The 24695-nt window shown below is 36.7% G+C and overlaps 1 long non-coding RNA gene across 1 annotated transcript; it reads right to left on the bottom strand.

The window, feature by feature from the left end:
• On the bottom strand, window positions 1-22335 carry LOC117469092. Its single transcript, XR_004554545.1, has 3 exons — window positions 22132-22335; window positions 20663-20692; window positions 1-53 (listed from the first exon to the last, which is right to left on the bottom strand). It is a non-coding gene; the product is annotated as an uncharacterized LOC117469092 (long non-coding RNA).
• Window positions 22336-24695: the final 2360 nt, after the last annotated feature.

Here is a 24695-nt window from a genome sequence, read left to right as displayed (position 1 = left end):
AGACCAGTCCTTTGTTTCCTCAAGAATTGTGACCGAGGGTTTTGGTGAAGCACCTGTGTAGACAGTGGAAAATAACTTATAGGGAACAATACAAATAAGTAATACTAAAATGTTATTGTTCACAGACTATAAAATCACTGTTGTGCAATATATTCTATGTAACAATGCTATTACTGGCTGCTACTTCCTTTTTGCCCCTCCCAATACTGCACTACAAAGTTGTAAAATAATATTGGTACAATACTGACCATCATTTGGCAGCTTTCTCAATTCTTTCTATTTGTTCTAATTCATATTTTTATTGCTGCTACTTATCTGTTCTGCTTTGAATGTGTACTTCTTTTATTTGTATTTAATGAATGTGTGATGCTGCTCTAAATTCCCCTCTGAAGAATAAAGCTGCCAGGAATATGAGTAGTGTTACCAATCCCGCTTCAATCACATTAGTATGCATAAAAAAGTGACAGGTCACACCTTCTAAGTCCCGCCCCCTAATTATGCTAATGAGCCCCCTTTGATATGCTAATGAGCCCCTTTGTTCGAGGTGTTATCGCGTACAGGTGTTACATCCTCCCGGTAGCCCCCACCCCTCTCAGCCCCCACCCCCCCTTAGCCCCCACCCCTTCTCAGCCCACCCCCCTCCCCCTCACATACAGGTGTTACATCCGCCCTGTAGCCCCCACCCCTCTCAGCCCCCACCCCTCTCAACCCACCCCCTCCTCTCCCCTTACAGTAGGCGTCACATCCTCCCTGTCGCCCCCCACCCCTGAAGATAGTGAGGGGGTGGAGTCAGTCATAAAAATAGAAATCTATGCAAAACTAGATAAAAGCCAGTCATTTGAGCTTTGAAACAAATTGATATGATTCGATATTAAACCAACTAATTATAGTAGATTAATTAACTATTCAAACGTGTACAGTAATTTACAATAACACGGGAATAATAAACGGGTCAGCAACAGCGGGTCTCCCCCGTCAGATTAGACTTTACTAGATTAGACTTTACTAGCGTTTATACCCATATCGATCAGATCTAGCTAGTTCTAGCTAATGATATGACTACCTGCTTATTAAAAGACACCTAAACAATAAGCGTCACTATGCAACGGGCTGAGGCCACAAAGTATAGTACAGCATTATGCATTTTGTTTACATGCCCACCGGAACCCCGAGGCATTACCAACAGATCAACGCGCAATCAACCCATACAGGACATCTCTTGCTACACATTATGTGTAGACATTATAATTGACTATTCTTGTCTGTCACATACTCTTTTGTCTGTCACACACTATTCTTGTATGTCACATAAGTGGCGCAACTGATGCGGTATTGCGCTAAAGGGGGCCAGTCAAGAAACGGGTGCAGTATCTGTGCCGGGTTCAGACCCTCCGTCTGAGGCTCTTCATGAAAAATGGAGTCTGGGTGTGTGAGACTGTCTCCCCTCATACCCCCTCCCACCCCCTCCCCTCCCCCCTGCCTGTCACCTCCTGATCTTGCGATCAGCTGTTAATTCTCATTCACTAAGTCACCTAAAACTTTTATTGGAATTGGGTTTTCTTTAGAGCTGTTTTCAGTGAGACAATGCAGTTTCTGATCATTTTAAGTTTCAAGTTTCAAGGCTTTATGGCATATGCCCATTAGCTACAGTGTAGATATGTCAATGAAAAACATAGGTCACAGGCTCCTCCAACAGTGCACATAAAACAGATAAAATACTGCAATTTGTGCGTAATTCTCTCACAAAGGAACTGTAAGATACACGTTTATGTATGGAAAACTATATAACTTGGTAAAATATTCATTCATTTGTAATGAATTGAGTTTTCTTCAAGAATCAAACTCTAAATGGAGAGTTTGTGATTTTAACACTGTTTCGATGAAACAATGCAGTTTTGATAACTTGACTTGACTAACATTACTTTTTTAAATATATGTTTTTTAGATGCTTTACTTTTTGATTTCTTTCATATTATTTTAACACAACATTACTTTTTTCATATTTTTCAACATACATATATATAACATATATATATATTTTTTTCTCTCCATTATATTTTTGAATATACAGTGATTTTTATCAAAATACAACATGCAACTATTACATTATACAATATTACGACTTTTTGCGATATTTTCAACACAATATACCTTTTTTTTGTAGGGCTTCAGGATATTTGGCATGTCATGCCTAAAACCGGTGTCATCTTTCCTGAAACTGACGTGCTGTCCGTTTTACAAACAAGTTATCTTTCTGCTTCTTCCCCCTATGAATTTTCCTCCCCCGTCCCTCTTACTACAGCCATCACAACAGCAACCAAGTCAGATCTGTGAAATTAAACACCTCTTCCCAAAGCGTGACTTCCCTATTGAGGGAGTGGGGCAGTGGGGCCTAACCCGCTTTGGCCAAATATACTAACATGCAGAACATATGGTATGTTTGAAAAAAGACTAACCATCTATCCAGTTCAAGCTGTCTTTAAGATGTGACATTGCGCTCTGACTTTTCCCCGTAAAATCGTGACAAACTATTACTTATTAAATTTGACCTCATGCTGCTTGGTTGAAAATGATAGATGAGCATTTACCAACAGATCAACGCGCAATCAACCCATACAGGAGATCTCTTTCTACACATTATGTGTTATCACTATAATATCATGTCATTATTTAATGTTGTTTTGTTTGTGTGTGTGTGTACAACGAAGTCTCTTTGAGAGGAAAATTATAATTTAAAGATCTTAATACCCCCTTATTGTTTAATTACTTCACACAACTATTAAAGAATCCCTATATGAAGTTACATGAGGCTACATTTACTGGTGTGCTTCCCTAGATGATGTAAATAGTCTAAGTGTCATGTTAGGGGGGCATTACGGACCTCAGGAGTCCGCCCTTGGAGGCTTGGAGAGCGGATAAAGAGAGGTGTATTTACTGGGGTTGAGCCCTGGATGATATAAATAGTCCACGTGCCATGGAACTCAGGAGTCCGCCCTTTGAGGCGTTGTTAACATTAATGCTTTTTGCTTTTGTTTTTGTTACTAAGATACTTTTTTAGCCTTATGATAGGATGAACTTAAGCTGTAGTCAATAAAGACATGTTTAATAGAGTGTTGCTGTTAGAGAACATACCTGCGCAGCACTCCACCACGTCTTGGCTTTGGCTTCATGGCCTTCACTGTCCTCTCCCTTTGAGTTTTTTCAAAGGCTGGGATACATTTTTCCAAATGATCACTTGTTACATGGTGAGAAACATATGGTTATATAACCTTAAAGAACTAACAAAAAATAATTAAGTATTTGCAATGCATAAACATAGAAGTTATCACTGTCAATATTATTCACCTGGGCATTAGTGGGCTTGAGGGTCTCAGGGAGCGTGGACAAAGTGACTTGTCTCTGTATTGAGGATTCTCAGTGCAGGCACTAACAGGAAGCTGCTGTGCATTAGTGGAGAGTCCTCTGAAGGCAGCTGTTATTTCATTCACACACTCATCTGCTACCTGCTGACTCCTCATAGTAAGTCTAGCCAAGTTAGCTGTTAAGTTGTCCATACCATCGCTTGATAACTGGTAACTTTTGATTGACAGTCCAGCCATGGCAGCTGCCAACTCGTCCATATAATTCTTAAGAACGTGGTGACAATACTACAAAAAAAGTGTATATATTAGGTCAGTTAACCTTGAAGAGCTAAACAGTTCAAGTGGTAAGTAACTAAGTATTTGCAATGAATAAACATAGAAATGATCACTGTCATATTATATAATCACTTAATATGGAGATAAGTAAAACTGACACAGACAGTTTAAACTGCTTGTTAAAACGCTATTGCTTATTGTGTTTTCTCAGCACACTAACATAAATAAGGATGTATAATATAAAAAACTAGAAAACGATATAGTATTTTCAAGTCTTACTTTAGTATGGTAAAATTAAGAATAAGTCACATTAAAGTATGTCATGATTTTCCGTAAAAAAGTCAAGTATAGTTTGTCAAAAGAATATGAAAAAATCATTTTGTAGAGTAGTATGTTGAAAATCTCAGTGTTTAACTGAACACACCTACATGTGATAACGCCTCGAACAAAGGGGTAATTAGCATACAAAGGGGGGTCACTAGCATCAGTGGGGGAAAGGTGCTACGGGAATGAACTTTGAGGAGGGGGAACTTGTAAGAATTTCCAGCTTCTGAAGATAATTATATGGTACCCGTCCTTACAGCTAAACAAATCCTATGCCAGGTATTCTACAGACCACAAGAAGCACAAGAAGCCCCAGAAAGTATTACATTCAGAGCTAATAATGGTGAAACCGAAGAAGAAGCAAAGCAGATTATAATCGTTGCGGGTGAAAGGATAGAGAATTTGCAAGTGATGTTAATGCACTTATCTGATATAAAAAAATGCATTCATTTACTTCCAAGAGACCCCTAAACATCTACTTGGGCAATGTGAATTGAACGATAAACCGATCACTGTAAATGAAACGCGGAAAGAAGCAGCAGTGCAAATCGTTAAGTCTATTACCTTGAATGCACTACGACATTAACTTGGTCAAATGTAATATGTCTTTCTGAAAATGTGGCGAATGGTGTGTTTTTCAATTAAGCAACCATAACAAATTAAAATGTGTTTTATTCTTGCTTTCATATATAGTAATAGTATTAACTCCTTTGACTAGACTGTACTAAAATAAGACGTTTCACTGTTAAATAAAAAAATGGAAGTAGAAAATCGAGATAATGATGAGGTTCGTTATGTATCCAGTAACTATGAACAGCAGTTGAAAATGTTATTTAACCCTTTAACTCTAATAGACAAATCTAAAATAGCCTCTAGCTTATCTATAAATTTGTGATTTTAACACTTATTCACTGACACAAGGCAGATTTTGGCTTTTTTCTCATGCCAAGATACTTTTAGACACACTTTGAGGTATGCAAAACCTTAAAACTAGAAAATGAAGTACATTGTCTGATTAGATTTTTTCTTAAAGACTGTTTCTCTAAAAGGCAAGTTTTGTGATTTTTAACACTTATTTACTTTTTTCTCTCTTTTCTTGTGTTACCAAGATACTTTTAGATACACTTTTGATGTATGCAACACTTAACAAAAGGGTATAATATGAAGTACTTTGTAAGGAATGGGGGTTTCTTTAATACCCCGTTTTTTTATTTTTAAAAACACTTGTACAGTTAAATAATGTAGGTTTTCTCTGATATTTTAGTTATTTTCAGCTACCAAGATACTTTTTTGATACACTTTAATGTAGGAACATTTGGCAACTGGTAGAATGTCAATTATTTTGTAATAAAATGTATTTTCATTAAGACTGTGACTCTTAAAGGTAAGACAATCCAGTTTTATGGAAGTAACTTAAATTATTTATTTTTTTTGTTTTTTCTCCTACAAAGATACTTATAGTTACACTTTAATGGATGCAAAACTTTATAACTTGGTAAAATATTCATTATTTTGTAATGAATTGAGTTTTCTTTTTTGTTTTTGTTTTTCAACATACTATTGTACACAATGACTTTTCCATATATATATATATATATATATTTTTCAGACAAACTATACTTTTGACTTTTTCCGTAAAATCGTGACAAACTATTACTTATTCTTACATTTGACCTCTTGCTGCTTGGTTGGAAATGATAGATGAAAAAGCTACAAAGCTTAAAGAACTTTTCTAAAAACTCTCAATTCTACAGATGACTCCCCCCACTCAACGCAATAAGTCCACCCCCCACTCAGCAAATCATCTAAAACGAAGGACCCCACTAAGACGCCCGTTGAAAACTAGCCAGGGATCTGAGAAAAACCAAGTCTCCCCCCGCGAGATGCAGCCAGGAACAAACTCCTGGACTACTATCGTCCCCAGCATTGTGGACACCCAAATCTTGCAATACTACAGCTGCTGATGTTACTCCTGGGGCCAAGACGTCTCTGTTTTTGAACATAGTGAAATCGGAGTTGGTTGATATTCTGGAGAGGGTGCTGCATCGGTACAGAGAAGAAATCTGCAATGGATCCCGAGTCAGTCACCCCAGCCAGAGGCAACACGATTGTGTGAATGACATTCCAGAATATTTCTTCAGAAACAATTACAACGCGTTAATGAAAAAGACTTTGGCTCGCCGACTTCATTAATGCGATTGACCAGAGTCTTAATGATATAAACATTTACATAGCTGAATGAAGGATCCAAGGCGCTTCGGAGGCTTTTCTGCACAATCTCAAAAACTGCAGACGCCTTAAGGAGAGACTTGAAAAGATCCATGCCGAGCTGGATGGAGAGGAAGAAGACTAATAACCAGCGGTTGATTTGAAGCCGGGGATTTTTTCGATACTTTGACTTTTCTTTAAAGTAAAATTTAAAAAAAAAAAAGGGATAACTACTATGGAAAACAATCTGTATATATTTATCAGAATGCAGTCAATACCTGTTTAATAAGTGTGTTGTTGATGACGATTGAAAACAGAATGAGTAGTGATCCCCGTGTAAACAGAATGGCTGAAGTTTGTAAACTAGAAGACATTTTGGATATCGTTCATTCTGGCAGTACTATTCCGGGTCATTGGGAAACGATTGTAAACGAAACATTTAAAGTGGTACTGGAATCTTCATTTTCCGAAACATTCTGTAACATTACCGAAGAAATGAAACAAACACCAAAAGTGTATCATGTGCTCGCATTGTATGCTCTGTTTGTAGATGTAATGCATCTTTGTGTCAAAAAACAGCATACACATGAATACTTTGGCCGAAGTGCAAAAACTCCATTATAATATTTCCCTTCATCTGGGGGATTCTATGCTGGAAAAGATCCTGGGGATGTTGCAATCAGTATAAATGTATTATTGATTCCTATGGGGTGAAAACAATAAATTGTAAATATGAAATTCTGCAAATAAAAAAAGTGTTTTTTACATTTAAAAAAAACTTGTCTTCAAATCATAGTATAGTATTTCCTACATATCATTTTAAAAAAGAGTCACAGTGTAGAATGTCCAAACATTTAATTTAAAAGTACTAGTATAGTATGTTAAAAGTATCTTGAAAAAAGTCCAAGTATAGTATGTAGTTAAGAAATATATTATATAGTTTTGTCTGCAATGTCAGTATAGGATCTCTAATAAAAAAATAAAAAAATGAGAGAAAGTCATAGTATAGTTTGACAAAAAGATCCTGAAAAAGTCATGACACTGTGTGTTGAAATGGTTTTGAATAAACACATCAGTATTTTAAAAAGTAAAATTGTATCAAGTGCATCAGACAACTCAAATTACTCCATTTGAACCATATTATAAATAAGTAAAGAATGGTCATAGTATATAGCAGGGGTGTTTAATAGTTTTCTGTGTGTCGGTGTTTCAGTGTTTCAGTGTTTCAGTGTTTCTGTGTTTCAGTGTTTCAGTGTTTTGTGTTTTTGTGTGTCAGTATTTCAGTGTTTCAGTGTTTCAGTGTTTTGTGTGTCAGTGTGTCAGTGTTTCAGTGTTTCAGTGTTTCTGTGTTTCAGTGTTTCAGTGTTTTCAGTATTTCAGTGTTTTGTGTTTCAGTGTTTCAGTGTTTCAGTGTTTTGTGTTTCTGTGTTTTGTGTTTCAGTGTTTTTTGTGTTTCAGTGTTTCAGTGTTTCAGTGTTTTTGTGTTTCTGTGTTTCTGTGTTTTTGTGTGTCAGTGTTTTCAGTGTGTCAGTGTTTCAGTGTTGCAGTGTTTCAGTGTTTTCAGTGTTTCGTGTTTCAGTGTTTCAGTGTTTTTGTGTTTCAGTGTTTCAGTGTTTTGTGTGTCAGAGTGTCAGTGTTTACAGCCTTTCTTTGCTCTGATCAATCCCCAGGGATCCTCCCCTGGAAGGAATATAGCAGGATGAGAGAAAAACATTTAAAAAAAACATATCTTAGAAGTGGCTATAACATTTGATGCAATTCTAAAAGATAGTCAGATTCCTAAAAAGTTACAAACGGATGCTGGAAAAGAATTATTTGTTTCTTCAGCAAGGCTTCAAAAATCTTGTTAAATAATTATTTTTTAAATGTAAAAAACACTTTTTTTATTTGCAGAATTTCATATTTACAATTTATTGTTTTCACCCCATAGGAATCAATAATACATTTATACTGATTGCAACATCCCCAGGATCTTTTCCAGCATAGAATCCCCCAGATGAAGGGAAATATTATAATGGAGTTTTTGCACTTCGGCCAAAGTATTCATGTGTATGCTGTTTTTGACACAAAGATGCATTACATCTACAAACAGAGCATACAATGCGAGCACATGATACACTTTTGGTGTTTGTTTCATTTCTTCGGTAATGTTACAGAATGTTTCGGAAAATGAAGATTCCAGTACCACTTTAAATGTTTCGTTTACAATCGTTTCCCAATGACCCGGAATAGTACTGCCAGAATGAACGATATCCAAAATGTCTTCTAGTTTACAAACTTCAGCCGTTCTGTTTACACGGGGATCACTACTCATTCTGTTTTCAATCGTCATCAACAACACACTTATTAAACAGGTATTGACTGCATTCTGATAGATAAATACAGATTGTTTTCCATAGTAGTTACCCATTTTTATTTTACTTTAAAGAAAAGTCAAAGTATTGAAAAAATCCCCGGCTTCAAATCAACCGCTGGTTATTAGTCTTCTTCCTCTCCATCCAGCTCGGCGTGGATCTTTTCAAGTCTCTCCTTGAGGCGTCTGCAGTTTTTGAGATTGTGCAGAAAAGCCTCCGAAGCGCCTTGGATCCTTCATTCAGCTATGTAAATGTTTATATCATTAAGACTCTGGTCAATCGCAGTAATGAAGTCGGCGAGCCAAAGTCTTTTTCATTAACGCGTTGTAATTGTTTCTGAAGAAATATTCTGGAATGTCATTCACACAATCGTGTTGCCTCTGGCTGGGGTGACTGACTCGGGATCCATTGCAGATTTCTTCTCTGTACCGATGCAGCACCCTCTCCAGAATATCAACCAACTCCGATTTCACTATGTTCAAAAACAGAGACGTCTTGGCCCCAGGAGTAACATCAGCAGCTGTAGTATTGCAAGATTTGGGTGTCCACAATGCTGGGGACGATAGTAGTCCAGGAGTTTGTTCCTGGCTGCATCTCGCGGGGGGAGACTTGGTTTTTCTCAGATCCCTGGCTAGTTTTCAACGGGCGTCTTAGTGGGGTCCTTCGTTTTAGATGATTTGCTGAGTGGGGGGTGGACTTATTGCGTTGAGTGGGGGGAGTCATCTGTAGAATTGAGAGTTTTTAGAAAAGTTCTTTAAGCTTTGTAGCTTTTTCATCTATCATTTCCAACCAAGCAGCAAGAGGTCAAATGTAAGAATAAGTAATAGTTTGTCACGATTTTACGGAAAAAGTCAAAAGTATAGTTTGTCTGAAAAAAAATATATATATATATATATGGAAAAGTCATTGTGTACAATAGTATGTTGAAAAACAAAAACAAAAAAGAAAACTCAATTCATTACAAAATAATGAATATTTTACCAAGTTATAAAGTTTTGCATCCATTAAAGTGTAACTATAAGTATCTTTGTAGGAGAAAAAAAAAAAAAATAATAATTTAAGTTACTTCCATAAAACTGGATTGTCTTACCTTTAAGAGTCACAGTCTTAAAGAAAATCTGTTCAGAAAAAGTACTTAACTTTCTACCAGTTGTAGAGTTGTCATACATAAAACTGTATCCAAAAAAGTAAGTGAAAGACAATGGGAGAAAAAAAAAAAAAAAACTTCCCCTTTTAGAGTCACAGTCTTTAAGAAAATACATTTTATTACAAAATAATTGACATTCTACCAGTTGCCAAATGTTCCTACATTAAAGTGTATCAAAAAAGTATCTTGGTAGCTGAAAATAACTAAAATATCAGAGAAAACCTACATTATTTAACTGTACAAGTGTTTTTAAAAATAAAAAAACGGGGTATTAAAGAAACCCCCATTCCTTACAAAGTACTTCATATTATACCCTTTTGTTAAGTGTTGCATACATCAAAAGTGTATCTAAAAGTATCTTGGTAACACAAGAAAAGAGAGAAAAAAGTAAATAAGTGTTAAAAATCACAAAACTTGCCTTTTAGAGAAACAGTCTTTAAGAAAAAATCTAATCAGACAATGTACTTCATTTTCTAGTTTTAAGGTTTTGCATACCTCAAAGTGTGTCTAAAAGTATCTTGGCATGAGAAAAAAGCCAAAATCTGCCTTGTGTCAGTGAATAAGTGTTAAAATCACAAACTTATAGATAAGCTAGAGGCTATTTTAGATTTGTCTATTAGAGTTAAAGGGTTAAATAACATTTTCAACTGCTGTTCATAGTTACTGGATACATAACGAACCTCATCATTATCTCGATTTTCTACTTCCATTTTTTTATTTAACAGTGAAACGTCTTATTTTAGTACAGTCTAGTCAAAGGAGTTAATACTATTACTATATATGAAAGCAAGAATAAAACACATTTTAATTTGTTATGGTTGCTTAATTGAAAAACACACCATTCGCCACATTTTCAGAAAGACATATTACATTTGACCAAGTTAATGTCGTAGTGCATTCAAGGTAATAGACTTAACGATTTGCACTGCTGCTTCTCTCCGCGTTCCATTTACAGTGATCGGTTTATCGTTCAATTCACATTGCCCAAGTAGATGTTTAGGGGTCTCTTGGAAGTAAATGAATGCATTTTTTTATATCAGATAAGTGCATTAACATCACTTGCAAATTCTCTATCCTTTCACCCGCAACGATTATAATCTGCTTTGCTTCTTCTTCGGTTTCACCATTATTAGCTCTGAATGTAATACTTTCTGGGGCTTCTTGTGCTTCTTGTGGTCTGTAGAATACCTGGCATAGGATTTGTTTAGCTGTAAGGACGGGTACCATATAATTATCTTCAAAAGCTGGAAATTCTTACAAGTTCCCCCCTCCTCAAAGTTCATTCCCGTAGCACCTTTCCCCCACTGATGCTAGTGACCCCCCCTTTGTATGCTAATTACCCCTTTGTTCGAGGCGTTATCACATGTAGGTGTGTTCAGTTAAACACTGAGATTTTCAACATACTACTCTACAAAATGATTTTTTCATATTCTTTTGACAAACTATACTTGACTTTTTTACGGAAAATCATGACACACTTTAATGTGACTTATTCTTAATTTTACCATACTAAAGTAAGACTTGAAAATACTATATCGTTTTCTAGTTTTTTATATTATACATCCTTATTTATGTTAGTGTGCTGAGAAAACACAATAAGCAATAGCGTTTTAACAATCAGTTTAAACTGTCTGTGTCAGTTTTACTTATCTCCATATTAAGTGATTATATAATATGACAGTGATCATTTCTATGTTTATTCATTGCAAATACTTAGTTACTTACCACTTGAACTGTTTAGCTCTTCAAGGTTAACTGACCTAATATATACACTTTTTTTGTAGTATTGTCACCACGTTCTTAAGAATTATATGGACGAGTTGGCAGCTGCCATGGCTGGACTGTCAATCAAAAGTTACCAGTTATCAAGCGATGGTATGGACAACTTAACAGCTAACTTGGCTAGACTTACTATGAGGAGTCAGCAGGTAGCAGATGAGTGTGTGAATGAAATAACAGCTGCCTTCAGAGGACTCTCCACTAATGCACAGCAGCTTCCTGTTAGTGCCTGCACTGAGAATCCTCAAATACAGAGACAAGTCACTTTGTCCACGCTCCCTGAGACCCTCAAGCCCACTAATGCCCAGGTGAATAATATTGACAGTGATAACTTCTATGTTTATGCATTGCAAATACTTAATTATTTTTTGTTAGTTCTTTAAGGTTATATAACCATATGTTTCTCACCATGTAACAAGTGATCATTTGGAAAAATGTATCCCAGCCTTTGAAAAAACTCAAAGGGAGAGGACAGTGAAGGCCATGAAGCCAAAGCCAAGACGTGGTGGAGTGCTGCGCAGGTATGTTCTCTAACAGCAACACTCTATTAAACATGTCTTTATTGACTACAGCTTAAGTTCATCCTATCATAAGGCTAAAAAAGTATCTTAGTAACAAAAACAAAAGCAAAAAGCATTAATGTTAACAACGCCTCAAAGGGCGGACTCCTGAGTTCCATGGCACGTGGACTATTTATATCATCCAGGGCTCAACCCCAGTAAATACACCTCTCTTTATCCGCTCTCCAAGCCTCCAAGGGCGGACTCCTGAGGTCCGTAATGCCCCCCTAACATGACACTTAGACTATTTACATCATCTAGGGAAGCACACCAGTAAATGTAGCCTCATGTAACTTCATATAGGGATTCTTTAATAGTTGTGTGAAGTAATTAAACAGTAAGGGGGTATTAAGATCTTTAAATTATAATTTTCCTCTCAAAGAGACTTCGTTGTACACACACACACAAACAAAACAACATTAAATAATGACATGATATTATAGTGATAACACATAATGTGTAGAAAGAGATCTCCTGTATGGGTTGATTGCGCGTTGATCTGTTGGTAAATGCTCATCTATCATTTTCAACCAAGCAGCATGAGGTCAAATTTAATAAGTAATAGTTTGTCACGATTTTACGGGGAAAAGTCAGAGCGCAATGTCACATCTTAAAGACAGCTTGAACTGGATAGATGGTTAGTCTTTTTTCAAACATACCATATGTTCTGCATGTTAGTATACAGATGGAGCCTCTTATTTTGGACCCCAGCATACAGCTTCCTGCCGACTGCCAGCCAGTTGCCAGCCAGTTGCCTGCCAAAGACCAGTATTCAGGAATGTTAGGCCCTCCCACTATTCTCCAATTTCAGGGTTTAACCAGGAGATGGCGCTATATATTAAATAACTAAGACTTAGTTTTTCACAATAGAAAATGCAGATATTATATAAAAAACTAAAGTTAAAATCTTGTTTTTAATGCCCCAAGAGCAATAACATCTTGTCACAAGCTTTTTGGAAGAAAAAGACTGACTCAAGAGACCTGTAGTTGACTAATTACAGGCCTCAATAAAGTTCTGCCATTGGTTGTGAAAAACAACGGTGGACATAGTGGAAAGTGAAATTGACATTGTCGAATTTAATAAAAATACAAAATAATGTATCTGTGTACGTGTTTTACTATGTGATCTGCACTTATCAAACATCTAATTAAGGCGAGACACCCCAGGTGAATAGGGTATTTTTAACTTAAAGATATCAGCTAAATATTTCTCCAGTTAATTACTTACAATAAGGCAATTGTTTTTTGTATTACAAGTTTTCTGAAATAGCATGTTTAAATATCCAAATGAACCATTATCTCATGAAATATGCGCATATTTTAACACATTTCAGGAACCGAAATCTGAACTTTGGATAAAGCCAGGATCAAAATTATTGTTTCATTTTGTAGTCATATTAGTATCTAAGGCTTTTACAGAAGGGATTTTGGATATCTCTTTGTATCACTCCATAAATCAGAAAATACTGTCAACAGCCCTAAAATATCAATTTTCACCATGTTTTTAGGTATAAAATGTTATATAATTCAGGCTATGAATTATATATGACCAAACCCTTCTGTAAAAGCCTTCATAATATTGATAGGAATATAACTGGAAGGTTTGGTGTATGTAACTGCTGAGTGATTCTACAATTTAGGGTACATTCCATGTCCATTGATGTCCATTGATGATAATTATAATTATTCTAACTATTTTCTTCAAAAATATCATATTTTGCCTATTATTGGAAAGCATGTTATAATATCACACAAACATTATGTGCATCCTATGCTTTATTTAGCTTGAAATGTGTCATGATGTTCTTAAATTGTCAGTTTTTGCTATGTCCGTTTTTCAGTTGAGGGTGTCTTGGATTCAAAATAATGAATAAAAACCATTAAAGTAAATTTAAAAAATGATTCATTTATTTCAAAAGTCTAAATACTAAAGAATAATAACATATTTTTAATTGATTTCCCCCTTTAAATAATTTAAATATCTTAATATATGAATGTCCGCAAAAGTTCTGTCAACTATGTTACTAACAGAACTTCCCCCTTTAACTCAAAAATTGTTTGTCCCAATACCATGTCACCAGCATCACATGATGCCATGTTCCTCTTTGGCAGACATTTTGAACACACTGTGGTGATTGTCCTCTACATTTTTACAATATTTTATGTATAATAGCACATGGTCAATTAATATACTCATTGACAATCAACAATGTTACGTACATTGTTATGGTTTACAATTGTTTAATGATTTTTAATTCAATTATATGTGCAAATGTGATGTTAACCTGTTCAAGAAAATGACATGTGGTCATCCAGGCAAGGCCTACCATTGAAATGATGGGTCAAAATAGGGAAATTGTCAACTAGGTTACCTGTCAACTGAGTTACCCAGTACTGTAATAACTGTAGTAACTTAGTTGACAGGTAACCTAGTTGACAATTTGTACGACATGTAGACGTCATTACACATCATTATCAATGGAATTTTGCACTTCTGCCTTGAAATTAACATAGTGCTGATGGTTAATAATGTGTCCAGTCAACTATGTTATTTGCGTCAAATGTTTGACTTTCATTGTCAACTATGTTGCACCTCATTTTTTCAAATTTAAAATATCTAAAATAGTGCTTCTGATATCCTTTATAGTATAATGTATATCTACACAGGTTGGAGTTTTACATGACATCTCTTAAAACTATCAAAATGACCTGTATGGTAGTTTTATAATACAAAATATCCCTAAACTTAATGACAGTGCTGAACATATCACATGAAAAAACAAAACTTTAATACAATTATTTTTTAAACTTTAAAAAATCTTTGGATATATGGTAGAATAGACTCAAGAGCCTTTCAAATTTGATTTTACTTGAAGTGCAGGACTTAATCAAATGATTGTAATGACATCAAGTTTGTCCGTAACATAGTTGACAAACTGAGTAGTGAAAACATCCTTTCCCTTAAAATAAAAAAATATATAAAAATGTTTAAGCTTTGCAACTAGTGGATATGTTACACTGAGGAATATACTAACTTGAACCACTGATTGTTCTATCTATACATTTTATTTGGCATTAGTAAATAATTATGCACATTTACAGATATTTTACATGATATGAGTGATAACACGTGTTATAAGGGCTATTTCGCACAATAGGTGTGCCTTGAGATTTTTACTTGTCCTTTGGTGTGCCTTGGGCACAAAAAGTTTGGGAACCACTGCTGTAGAGAAATGTAAACGTTCACCATCCCCCCCCCGCCTACTGTATGTTGCTTTTTGACATGTAAATGGTAACTACCCCCCCTCTGAGTGAATACCTGTTGTACCTGTCCGGGGCTAAGCCCATAGGACGATGCTCTGATGTCATCACCCTCGCACATTGGTCATATGTTTACAAAAAACGATGTTAACACTTTCTCGTTCTTAATATATGCTATATTTAGGGTCGATATGTGTTGAATTTACTTTAAAATAGCAGATCACTGTGATTCACTTCTCCGCGGCTCCTCCGTGCAGAGAGGCCCCCCCCCCCCCCCCGTTGACCAATTCACGAGCGTCTAACTCTCTCCCCCCTGTGAAGAGATATCACAGGGGGGGGTTGGGACACACACATTCCGATGGCCAATTCGTTTTAAACAAAGAGTGGGGTGGGGGCTGGTGAACGGTATGGTCAATGTTTGTAAACACTGTGACATTTTGACTTTATTTGATCATTTCAGTTAAAAACTAACGTTCATATTTCATATTACTGTTTTGCCTGGCTGGACCTGTAATTTACAGGAAAGGAGTGCACGCTACTAAAGAGACACGCTACCATGGAAACCAAACAATGGTGTTGCTGTATTGAAGTCCGAGTGGAAACAGTCATATTTGGAGCGTTATGTTAGAATGAAACAGCGAGGTCGTGACTCACAAAAAAAAAGTGTTACTTCACTAACTGTAAGCTTGTCACTCAGAGTAACCTACAGTTAACTTAACTGTTGGAAAAGAAAGATCAGAGTTAGGAGTGTGAACACACAGCTGAGAGCTGCCGTTTCATTCTGACTGTTTAAAAAACGGTAACAACGGACTATTTTTCTTAGCGGATGCATGTAAATTTAAATCAATACATAGAACTATGTTTTAAATCAATAAAAATATTTTCTAAATCCATAAAAGCATTTTAATTAATATTGGGAGTCATGTCGTTACTTTGTTGAGAATGTGGCCATGTAATAAGCGGGATAATTTGCAGCGACTTGGTCATTATGGGGAAAAATAACACCCAGGGATCAAGATCCCTCCGCGACGCGGAGGGATCAGTAATCTTTAGTGAATTACTGAGTTTAGGCACGTTAATAACATTTTAATGAAGTTGAATACAGTATATTCATATTTGTCAGTGATTTCATGTCAATTCGGCGAACATAAACGATTAAATTAGGATTAAAAATCGAGAGCCGGCTGCTGTTCGTTACGGTAACCCAACTAGGACACTTGACACAGTGGCTTTTGGCAAAGCACACAAAGAAAACAAAAAAAAACCGAGAGAGATGAGTTATTGTTATTACAACGTGACTTCACTATTATTTAACAACTATTTTTATTGGGTTCTTTTATTTGGGGTTAAGTACATTGTCAGAATAAGTGAGAAATGGATTTAACTTCTGTTAGACAGCTATCATACTGAATAAATATTTATGCAAAAATGTATGGCATTAATAATGTATATCTAATTACATTTAAAAATGTATGGCATTAATAATGTATATCTAATTACATTAACTGTGAATGTCTTTCATTTTATTTAAAATGAAATAAAATTACATAAAACATTTTCCATAAAAAAGTTGATTCAAGAACAAATCAGTACTTTTCTTATATGACTATTATTGCTAAATTTGAAAGGTCTTTACCAGCTTTGGAATTATATATATATATATATATATATATATATATATATATATATATATATAGCACCTTCTGCCATCCCATCTCTACTGACATATGGATCTTAACAAAGATCCGCTATACATTAGTACCAGATATACTGTACACGGACATTTTAGTGAACCAGACCAGCTGTTTCCGCCGGGTCTTCGCTTCCCGGGCATCACGTTGTTTACAAGTGTGTTCAGATGCTAAATGACAAGTGCAAGTGACAATTGTTGTCGTCTTCTCTGTGAACGTTTTTTTTCTCCGTTATTTTGCCATTTTCAGATTTAAATTTCGAGCGGAAAGCTAACCAGGAAGTAATAATTACTTAAGCGGAGAACGGAGAAAGTAAACGTTACAGCAGGCATAACAACAGCCCGTGTTTATTTTATTATAATATATATCATTTGTTTTAAAGCTCAATATATAGTTTTATTATAATATATAGTCGTTATTCATTTGTTATAAAGCTATACTGTACACGGACATTTTAGTGAACCAGACCAGCTGTTTCCGCCGGGTCTTCACTTCCCGGGCATCACGTTGTTTACAAGTGTGTTCAGATGCTAAATAAAAGTTTAGCTTGTACTTTTGATACCCCGCCTCTCGGCACCACAACATCCAGTTTACTGTATTTCACATGAGCGATGTCGAACATTGAAAAGTCCTTATAAAATCTCTGTTATTAGATCAGTACTTTTCTTATATGACTATTATTGACTTGAACACTGAGAATGTATTTATTAACTTCAGACATTTGAAATATTTGAAATCAGATGAAAACAAACTGTAACGGACCCTGCCGTGTTATCTATGATTACTATGCCTTACTGTACATTCATAATTTCAGCCGGAGGTAGGTGGTAGGCGTTGCGGAGGAGCAGATTGCGAGTGAGGTGCCTGTTCTAAACGAACTATTCCAGCTGTTATAAAGCATTAAATAAAAAGTAAGCAAGGAATACAGAATGTTTCGTTACGTAACTTTGTTGAGAATGTGGCCATGTACATGTAATACATGGGATCATTTGCAGCGACTTGGTCATTGTGGGGAAAAATAACACCCATCCTGATCGTTTCAATGAAGTTGAATACAGAATATTCATATTTGTCAGTGATTTCATGTCAATTCGGCGAACATAAACATCAATGATGATGATTAAATTAGGATTAAAAATCGGGAGAGCCGGCTCGTTCGTTTTTTCCGACTAAACAACATCTATTATTTAGAAGTTGATTTCACATGACTCCAGTGTGGAACCCCACTGCACCCCCTGGTGGATCAATGATCCATTGCAGCTGGCTTCACAATAATTAAATGTATTTATCATGGGGGCGGTATCAAGTCTGACTGGGGGCCGGCCGGCCATCACGGAACGTGCACAAACCGATCACGACCCTCGCATTTTAAACTGTCCAAAATAAGACGCTTCATCTGTATTTGGCCAAAGCGGGTTAGGCCCCACTGCCCCACTCCCTCAATAGGGAAGTCACGCTTTGGGAAGAGGTGTTTAATTTCACAGATCTGACTTGGTTGCTGTTGTGATGGCTGTAGTAAGAGGGACGGGGGAGGAAAATTCATAGGGGGAAGAAGCAGAAAGATAACTTGTTTGTAAAACGGACAGCACGTCAGTTTCAGGAAAGATGACACCGGTTTTAGGCATGACATGCCAAATATCCTGAAGCCCTACAAAAAAAAAGGTATATTGTGTTGAAAATATCGCAAAAAGTCGTAATATTGTATAATGTAATAGTTGCATGTTGTATTTTGATAAAAATCACTGTATATTCAAAAATATAATGGAGAGAAAAAAATATATATATATGTTATATATATGTATGTTGAAAAATATGAAAAAAGTAATGTTGTGTTAAAATAATATGAAAGAAATCAAAAAGTAAAGCATCTAAAAAAACATATATTTAAAAAAGTAATGTTAGTCAAGTCAAGTTATCAAAACTGCATTGTTTCATCGAAACAGTGTTAAAATCACAAACTCTCCATTTAGAGTTTGATTCTTGAAGAAAACTCAATTCATTACAAATGAATGAATATTTTACCAAGTTATATAGTTTTCCATACATAAACGTGTATCTTACAGTTCCTTTGTGAGAGAATTACGCACAAATTGCAGTATTTTATCTGTTTTATGTGCACTGTTGGAGGAGCCTGTGACCTATGTTTTTCATTGACATATCTACACTGTAGCTAATGGGCATATGCCATAAAGCCTTGAAACTTGAAACTTAAAATGATCAGAAACTGCATTGTCTCACTGAAAACAGCTCTAAAGAAAACCCAATTCCAATAAAAGTTTTAGGTGACTTAGTGAATGAGAATTAACAGCTGATCGCAAGATCAGGAGGTGACAGGCAGGGGGGAGGGGAGGGGGGGTGGAGGGGGTATGAGGGGAGACAGTCTCACACACCCAGACTCCATTTTTCATGAAGAGCCTCAGACGGAGGGTCTGAACCCGGCACAGATACTGCACCCGTTTCTTGACTGGCCCCCTTTAGCGCAATACCGCATCAGTTGCGCCACTTATGTGACATACAAGAATAGTGTGTGACAGACAAAAGAGTATGTGACAGACAAGAATAGTCAATTATAATGTCTACACATAATGTGTAGCAAGAGATGTCCTGTATGGGTTGATTGCGCGTTGATCTGTTGGTAATGCCTCGGGGTTCCGGTGGGCATGTAAACAAAATGCATAATGCTGTACTATACTTTGTGGCCTCACCCCGTTGCATAGTGACGCTTATTGTTTAGGTGTCTTTTAATAAGCAGGTAGTCATATCATTAGCTAGAACTAGATAGATCTGATCGATATGGGCATAAACGCTAGTAAAGTCTAATCTAGTAAAGTCTAATCTGACGGGGGAGACCCGCTGTTGCTGACCCGTTTATTATTCCCGTGTTTATTGTAAATTACTGTACACGTTTGAATAGTTAATTAATCTACTATGATTAGTTGGTTTAATATCGAATCATATCAATTTGTTTCAAAGCTCAAATGACTGGCTTTTATCTAGTTTTGCATAGATTTCTATTTTTATGACTGACTCCACCCCTCACTATCTTCAGGGGTGGGGGGCGACAGGGAGGATGTGACGCCTACTGTAAGGGGAGAGGAGGGGGTGGGTTGAGAGGGGTGGGGGCTGAGAGGGGTGGGGGGCTACAGGGCGGATGTAACACCTGTATGTGAGGTGGAGGGGGGTGGGCTGAGAAGGGGTGGGGGGCTAAGGGTGGGGGGGGGGCGGAGAGGGGGGGGGGCTACCGGGAGGATGTAACACCTGTACGCGATAACACCTCGAACAAAGGGGCTCATTAGCATATCAAGGGGGCTCATTAGCATAATTAGGGGGCGGGACTTAGAAGGTGTGACCTGTCACTTTTTTATGCATACTAATGTGATTGAAGCGGGGATTGGTAACACTACTAATATGAAATCATGTAAAAGATGATTCAGGACTTTTTCATTTGAATTTTTCTTGATATTACAAACATTGATCCCTATCAATAGTTATATACATATAACAACAAGTATTGATACTGACTATTATCACAGTAGTTAACAGCCCTCACATAAATAGTGTAAACATTAAAACACATAAAACCTACAGGTGCTTTAAACACAGAGGAATAATCTCCATGTGTCAACACAGGGAGGAGTGAAGTGATTTTGAATATCAGACCTGTGAGGTAGAGAGCGATGTCGTAAACATCCAGACTCACCTGGGATGGTTCTGACAGTTAAGATAGGATCTGAAAGGCAAAAAACAAACAGAAGTGTTTTACAATTCTTGGATGACATTATCAGCTGTCCTCAGAAAACGTGTTATACAACAAATATATGTACTATCGTAATCTTAAAAAGAAGCACCAGTCTCAGATTTAGCTTTGTTTCAATTCAATCTTTATTTCAGACTCAAGGTCCATATCACCTACAAAATGACAAAATACACAACAATAAATAAGATTAAACAAAAAAACAGATACAAAACATAAAACCAGTCCAATGACAGCTAGCCACACATGCTCACTGTCTGTAGAGGCTGTTGCGCCAATGTCTCCAAGTCATGGAAGAGAACCGAGTAGAACTCTTCACAGGGTTAATTAAAATCGAGATAACATGATTGTCAGAGTCTTCTAGGCGACACATGAATTTGTACATTAACTTCCTTAAAAGGGCTTGACAGGTAGGTACCCCCAAGTTAACAAACAGCTGTCTGGCACTGTGCCATCTTGGTACCCTCACCAGCAACCGTAAAGCATCATTGTATGCAACTTTTAGTTTTTGCATGCTGCTAGCCTTGTAGTTACTCCACAGGTGAGCCGTGTTTACACTGCTGTACAGAAAGCTTTAAAAAAGTGATACCTTGACATCTACAGAGCACTTGTGAAATGTCCGCATTAATATGTTTGCCTGGGCATTACAGTTTGCAGCGTTGTCTATGGATGTCTTTGTCGTCTGAGATCATCAGAGATATAATGACCAAGGTACTTCATCTCACTGCACACAAGAAGAATGTTGCTACTGAGAATACAATTAGGAAATACAGCCTTTTTATCCTCTTTACTTCGCACAATCATGATGCTACTCTTCTTGGCGTTATACTTAAAGGGCTGGAGACGCTGTAGTACATATGTCAGGCCTGTATGTGGTGCTGTTCTCACAGAATCAACCCTTGCAAAAACAGCTATAAATTGTCAAATTGAGCGAAATGAGGCATGGCTAAAATGCATGATCTGTTTGGTATTTGAAAAAAAAAAGATAATAAATATGCCTTATATAGGTATGGTCCTACACTATATTATTCAACTATAGCATGATAGGTCCACTTTAATATTACAATCAATGCCATACTGGGATCCTCAGACGCTGCTGTAAGCCTGCACTGCTACGGGGAGGAAAAGATGATTAAATCATCTGCGTACATAAGGTGGTTGACAACAGTATCACCGATGACACAGCCAGTTATACACTTTTTGTTTGTGGTCAGTCCTTACAGACAGAGTGTCTGCTGGACAGTAACATGAGAACATTATGGCTGATGTTCATCCAACAGTGTGTCTGTTTATTTGAAGACAGAGCAGATGAACATTGTCTCACAGGAGAATGAATGCTGCAGATTTAATGCACATGAGACTTGTGTATATCTATATATAAGAAGGCTTATTTGCTGTCTTATGAGAATACTCACCAACAACGAGCTCAATGCAGAATTTTTCATCAGGCTGTAGCTTTGGAAAATAGCAGGTGTAACTTCCACTGTCGATCACCTTCGTCTTCCTGATGAAGATGGAGGCGTTTCCGTGCTTCAGTTCATTTTGAAAATATGAGACTCGTCCTTTAAACTGCTCACTCTGACCTGAATGACGTTCATAATGAACAGCAGAATCGTACATGAAGACTTGCGTGCAGAGTTTCTCCTCCCTGACCGACCTTCTTCCAGTCAAACAGTTTATTTTGGAGGTTTTCTCTGGTGCTGGGGGGAGCAGGGTTAAAATAACATCTGGTCCCTTCTGTGGAGATCACTTTGCTGTCAGCTGGAAGATAGAACATGTGGTTACTCAGTGTGTTCACCTGCAGAGGCTGAACACACACACACACACACCCACACACACCACAACACACACACACACACACACACACACACCACCACACACACACACACACACACACACACACACCACACACACACACACACACACACACACACACACACACACACGTCATTTGATAAAAGTCAGTTTTATTCATTTTTAGATCTGGATTAAATGGATTGGATGTGAATATATCTGACAAAATTTAAAATGTCATTTTTCTTATAGCAATACATTCTGATGTCATATCTATTATTTCTTTGCTCTCTCTCTCTAATTTACCAGAAATGTTATTACATTGAATCCTAGTGGAGGACAAGAACACTGAATCTCAGCTGAATACTTTATTTATTTTATAAGATCCATACATGTTTTTGTGTAAAGACATCCCTTAATGGTGTTTTTTATGAGAGCACTAGCAATAAAAGGCCTATTACAATAAGATGATGATTATGGCTTAGACTGATAAGAAGAGACCTTTAGATATCTTATTTATTATATTGATCAGGTTATAACCATGTTGCAATGGGCGCTCCTTTTCTTCATAGGCTTTCTACTGATTAGCATTACTTTAGATATTGTTCTACATTTCCCTATGACCAATAAAAAGCACACTAATAATATTCTGTTTCCAGACCTTCTGCATGTTTTTTTTAGCCTTTAGATGTAATTAATTACCAAAATGACGTAATGTTGTGTGAATAAGAGTGTAAGTGTTCTCACCGTTTGTGCAGGCAGACGAGTTTCCAGTCAGGAGACTGAAGAGAAGAAGAAGAGGAAGAAGAGGAAGAAGAGGAAGAAGAGGAAGCTGCTTCATCATGCTGGAGGGTTAAACTGCACACACTCCTCACACACTCCTCACACACACTCCAGCCCATCCCAATCACTTCCCATAATCTCTCACTTAAAATAGAAAGTCTTCTAGAGGTTTTCTGCATCACTTCCTGCTTCAAGTCCTTCAGAATAAAATCCTATCCTCATTTTATTTGGTGAATTCTGCAAAATGTATCAGACTGACTAACAACATACAAAAAGTACTGCAACACTAACACTGAATATGTTCATTATATAAAACACTACAATTCAACCACATATTCTCTGCATTGTTTCACCTGTACTCACCTGCAGCTTACTTTGTTAGCAGCAGCACTTCCGGTGCATTTCTCCACAATAAAAGCAGATTTAGTTTAGCACAGAATAGATTAAGAAGTTATTTTGTGATTTGGATCTTTATTATTTCACTGCATTGGTTACATTCCCAGTAACTTGGTAATGAGGGTACAATTCTCCCAGCATGCACTGCTCACAGATTTTAAGATGAAGTTCCCAAGAAGAAGTCTTCCTCCTAATTTTTTTTCAAGAGTGTAAACAATGAACTACATTTTGAAAGAGTGCGCAACACACACACACACACACACACACACACACACACCACACACACACACAACACACACACCACACACACACACACACACACACACACACACACACACACACACACACAACACACACACACACACACACACACACACACACACACACACACAACACACACACACCACACACACACACACACACACACACTGCAGTAATGATGCCAAATGGCTACAGCAACAGCACTACGAACATCTCCAAAATCAACACAGACTTGAACTGTTTATTTACAAAGAATGTGTTCAACAGTGACTTTGTTTAAATCCTGTCATACCACTTATTATGGAGGAAGTGAAAGTTAGATTAAGTAAATAAGGAAGATTCAAACGGGTTCTTACTCCTTCCTTACGGTGACTTCAGCCTGTTGAATAAGAACAGAGTAAACAGAGGAGCAGCCATCCAGCAATCTACTGCTGATACATAAAGAAACATGTACACTACATTTAGAAGTGTACTGATGTTAATGTGAAATCAGGATTAAACCATGTACTAATATATCTTAAAATATTGTAAAACAAATATTAGTATGTGAAGTCATGTGAGGGGAAAACCCTGAATTAGAAAAATGAATGCTGATAAATAATGTCCCTTTTTATTTAATTTGGACTTTTCTTTAATTTAAGTAATTTAGTGGGAATGCTGATAGAGCATTCCAACTATATGTTATGCTACGGACAAAAAGTTTATTATTATTATTCCGTCCAATTATTTTGTCCGTCTTCTTCCT

This window comes from Trematomus bernacchii, unplaced genomic scaffold (assembly GCF_902827165.1).
Source record: "Trematomus bernacchii unplaced genomic scaffold, fTreBer1.1, whole genome shotgun sequence".
In the NCBI taxonomy this organism is placed as follows: domain Eukaryota; kingdom Metazoa; phylum Chordata; class Actinopteri; order Perciformes; family Nototheniidae; genus Trematomus; species Trematomus bernacchii.
Note: the sequence above shows the minus strand (reverse complement) of the source record. Positions and strands in the feature narration are given on the sequence as shown.